We start from the raw sequence: 4,784 nt of genomic DNA on the forward strand, positions 1-4,784 counted from the left end.
GTCCCATCTCTTTCAGAATTTTCCACAGTTTATTGTGATCCACACAGTCAAAGGCTTTGGCATAGTCAATAAAGCAGAAACAGATGGTTTTCTGGAACTCCCTTGCTTTTTTGATGATCCAGAGGATGTTGGCAATTTGATCTCTGGTTCCTCTGCCTTTTCTAAAACCAGTTTGAACATCTGGAAGTTCACAATTCACGTATTGCTGAAGCCTGGCTTGGAGAATTTTGAGCATCACTTTACTAGAGTGTGAGATGACTGCAATTGTGCGGCAGTTCAAGCATTCTTTGTCATTGCCTTTCTTTGGGATTGGAATGAAAACTGACCTTTTCCAGCCCTGTGGCCACTGCTGAGTTTTCCAAATTTGCTGGCATATTGAGTCCAGCACCTTCACAGCATCATCTTACATATAAACAAATGAACGAGTTTGACTTTATATGTATATATATAAAGGGATTCCAGATTAGGAGCAGATTCAGTTTAAAGATACATATGTAGTACTACCAATTTAATGAGTATATTAAGACTTGTTTAACAAGTATATTAAGACAAGTTTAACAATATTCCATAGACAGAGGAGCATGGTGGGCTACAATCCATGGAGTCGCAAAGAATCGGACACAACTGAGTGACTACCATGTTAACATTTTGTATGTATATGGTGGTTTAGTTGCTAAGTCCTGTCCCACCACGCTCCTCCGTCCATGAAATTCTCCAGGAAAGAATAGTGGAGTGGGTTGCTATTCCCTTCTCCAGGGGATCTTCCCAACCCAGAGCTGGAACCCGAGTCTCCTGCATTACAGAGAGATTCTTTACTGTCTGAGCCACCAGGAAAGCCTTATATCCATATCCATATATATTTATATATATATATATATATATATAAAACTTTGCAACCAATTATATATGTATATAAAACTCTGCAACCAATAATTACAGTTTATACAGTCTTCTCAATTGACTTTGTATGAGGCCATAAAACAAGTCTTAATATACTCAGGAAATTGGCACTATTAGAAATTTTTTTAATTTGCTTTTAAATAACTTGTAATAAAGATAAACTGCATGAAAATTGAAAAATACTTAGATTGAGTAACTAAAACTAGAGCATACCAGAATTAGCAAATGCTCAATGCTTTACATGTGCTCTTGGGTAAAGGAATACTATACTAACCGTCAATGTTTAGACTATACGTTAAACAGTATTTTCTGTTAAATAAATCTGTTTTTAAAAAATGAAATACAATTTCACCCTATTACAGTGAGAGGAATAAATAGCCAGTAACTATTCTGATTGGTCAGCGCCGTACCAATGAACTCCTCAGATAGAACCGTCCTCTGGGTTCTGCTTTGGCTCTCCCTATACACTCCAGAAAACTTCCCCATACCACTGCTAGCCAACTCTAAGAAACTCTAGGTAGTCACTTCCAAGGAGCCCACTCAGTGCCTCCCAGTAGGCAGGTCTCATTTAAGCCAGCCTACTGCAGGTCCTGGATATAGGTCCCTGTCCCTAAATGTCTCCCCGGACAGGGCTACCTGAACCACAGTCCAGTTAACAAGCACTCAGTGTCAGTCTGACCACTCACTACTCAGCACACTTCTGTAGTCACCCGTGCTTGTAGCCATCTGCGGGAACTGCGGCCTCCACCCAATCTTGGCACCAAGAGAGCCGGAATAGCAGAGAGAGCAGGCAGGCAGTAATAGGTCACGGTGAAGGCATCAGCCTGGTTTTGTGGCCTCTGCTAGCACTCTGGCACTGGAGTGTAAGAAAACTCGGGGACTAAGGGATGACTGAGATGCACTTGTTCTCTTTTTCCATCCATGTTCTACTAATATTTTACCTTCTTTTCTTGGGATGAGGTGGGGTTTTTTGGGGTTTTTTTTTTTGAAAACCCAAACATCTTCCGACGATGGGCATTAAAATTTGTTTTAGTGATAAAATGAATAATTAATGTTTGCGTGTTGCCAGGCACCATTCTAAACATTAACTAACTCATTTGAAAGTTGTAGTTACGATTTTTATCCCCTCTGACAAATGAGGGAACTGAGACAGCTGAAACTGCAACCCGGGGAGCACAAGAGACCCATGTGCTTAACCACCACATTACGTCACCTCATCCAGCCTAAATGGCTGAGGTCAGCCTAATTGCATATCTCATTCCAATAAGTGATTTTTGTATGATAGAGATAACACATACATAAAACCCTTGGACAGTATTTTAAAAGCTAGAAAAAATGTTAATATAATTGCTGCTAGTTCTGCAGAAGATGACAGGGAATTCAGTATCAACATCTATCCTTTCCTAATTTTAGGAAAAAGTTTTCTACTTATTGAGATAAGTTACCTAATGACTATCCATTTTGGGGGAAAGGAATTGGGAGAATTTGATGCACTTCCCCTATGCTAAACCAGGGTTCACATTCCAGGATGTCTGACTCTAGGTCAGTGATCACACCATCGTGATTATCTGGGTCGTGAAGATCTTTTTTGTACAGTTCTGTGTATTCTTGCCACCTCTTCTTAATATCTTCTGCTTCTGTTAGGTCCATACAATTTCTGTCCTTTATCAAGCCCATCTTTGCATGAACTGTTCCCTTGGTATCTCTAATTTTCTTGAAGAGATCTCTAGTCTTTCCCATTCTGTTGTTTTCCTCTATTTCTTTGCATTGATCAAAGAGGAAGGCTTTTTTAAAATCTCTCCTTGCTATTCTTTGGAACTCTACATTCAAATGAGAATATCTTTCCTTTTCTTCTTTGCTTTTCTTTTGTCTTCTTTTCACAGCTATTTGTAAGGCCTTCCCAGACAGCCATTTTGCTTTTTTGCATTTCTTTTCCATGGGAATGGTCTTGATCCCTGTCTCCTGTACAGTGTCACGAACCTCCGTCCATAGTACATCAGGCACTCTATCTATCAGATCTAGTCCCTTAAATCTATTTCTCACTTCCACTGTATAATCATAAGGGATTTGATTTAGGTCATACCTGAATGGTCTAGTGGTTTCCCTACTTTCTTCAATTTAAGTCTGAATTTGGCAATAAGGAGTTCATGGTCTGAGCCACAGTCAGCTCCTAGTCTTCTTTTTGCTGACTGTATAGAGCTTCTCCATCTTTGGCTGCAAAGAATATAATCAATCTGATTTCAGTTTTGACCATCTGGTGATGTCCATGTGTAGAGTCTTCTCTTGTGTTGTTGGAAAAGGGTGTTTGCTATGACCAGTGCGTTCTCTTGGCAAAACTTTATTAGCCTTTGCCCTTCTTCATTCCGTATTCCAAGGCCAAATTTGCCTGTTACCCCAGGTGTTTCTTGACTTCCTACTTTTGCATTCCAGTCCCCTACAATGAAAAGGACATCTTTTTGGGGTGTTAGTTCTAAAAAGTCCTGTAGGTCTTCATAGAACCGTTCAGCTTCTTCAGCGTTACTGGTTGGGGCATAGACTTGGATTACTGCGATATTGAATGGTTTGCCTTGGAAACAAACAGAGATCATTCTGTTGTTTTTGAGATTGCATCCAAGTATTGCACTTTGGACTCTTTTGTTGACCATGATGGCTACTCCATTTCTTCTGAAGGATTCCTGTCCACAGTAGTAGATATAATGGTCATCTGAGTTGAATTCACCCATTCCAGTCCATCTTAGTTCGGTGATTCCTAGAATGTCGACGTTCACTCTTGTCATCTCCTGTTTGACCACTTCCAATTTGCCTTGATTCATGGACCTAACATTCCAGGGTCCTATGCAATATTGCTCTTTACAGCATTGGACCTTGCTTCTATCACCAGTCACATCCACAACTGGAGGTAAGTCAAGTGGGCCTTAGAAAGCATCACTACGAACAAAGCTAGTGGAGGTGATGGAATTCCAGTTGAGCTATTTCAAATCTGTGAAGGCGCTGCACTCAATATGCCAGCAAATTTGGAGAACTCAGTAGTGGCCACAGGGCTGGAAAAGGTCAGTTTTCATTCCAATCCCAAAGAAAGGCAATGACAAAGAATGCTCGAACTACCACACAATTGCACTCATCTCACACTTTAGTAAAGTGATGCTCAAAATTCTCCAAGCCAGGCTTCAGCAATACGTGAACTGTGAATTTCCAGATGTTCAAGCTGCCTTTAGAAAAGGCAGAGGAACCAGAGATCAAATTGCCAACATCTGCTGGATCATGGAAAAAGCAAGAGAGTTCCAGAAAACCATCTGTTTCTGCTTTATTGACTATGCCAAAGCCTTTGACTGTGTGGATCACAATAAACTGTGGAAAATTCTGAAAGAGATGGGACTACCAGACCATCTGACCTGTCTCTTGAGAAACCTGTATGCAGGTCAGGAAGCAACAGTTAGAACTGGACATGAAACAACAGACTGATTCCAAATAGGAAAAGGAGTACGTCAAGGTTGTATATTGTCACCCTGCTTATTTAACTTCTATGCAGAGTACATCATGAGAAACGCTGGACTGGAAGAAGCACAAGCTGGAATCAAGATTGCCGGGAGAAATATCAATAACCTCAGATATGCAGATGACCCCACCCTTATGGCAGAAAGTGAAGAGGAACTAAAAAGCCTCTTGATGAAAGTGAAGGAGGAGAGTGAACAAGGTGGCTTAAAGCTCAATATTCAGAAAACGAAGATCATGGCATCTGGTCCCATCACTTCATGGGAAACAGATGGGGAAACAGTGGAAACAGTGTCAGACTTTATTTTTCTGGGCTCCAAAATCACTGCAGATAGTGACTGCAGCCATGAAATTAAAAGACGCTTACTCCTTAGAAGGAAAGTTATGACCAA

The sequence above is a fragment of the Bison bison genome, unplaced genomic scaffold (genome assembly GCF_000754665.1).
Source record: "Bison bison bison isolate TAMUID 2011002044 unplaced genomic scaffold, Bison_UMD1.0 scf7180017864346, whole genome shotgun sequence".
NCBI classification, from domain to species: Eukaryota; Metazoa; Chordata; class Mammalia; order Artiodactyla; family Bovidae; genus Bison; species Bison bison.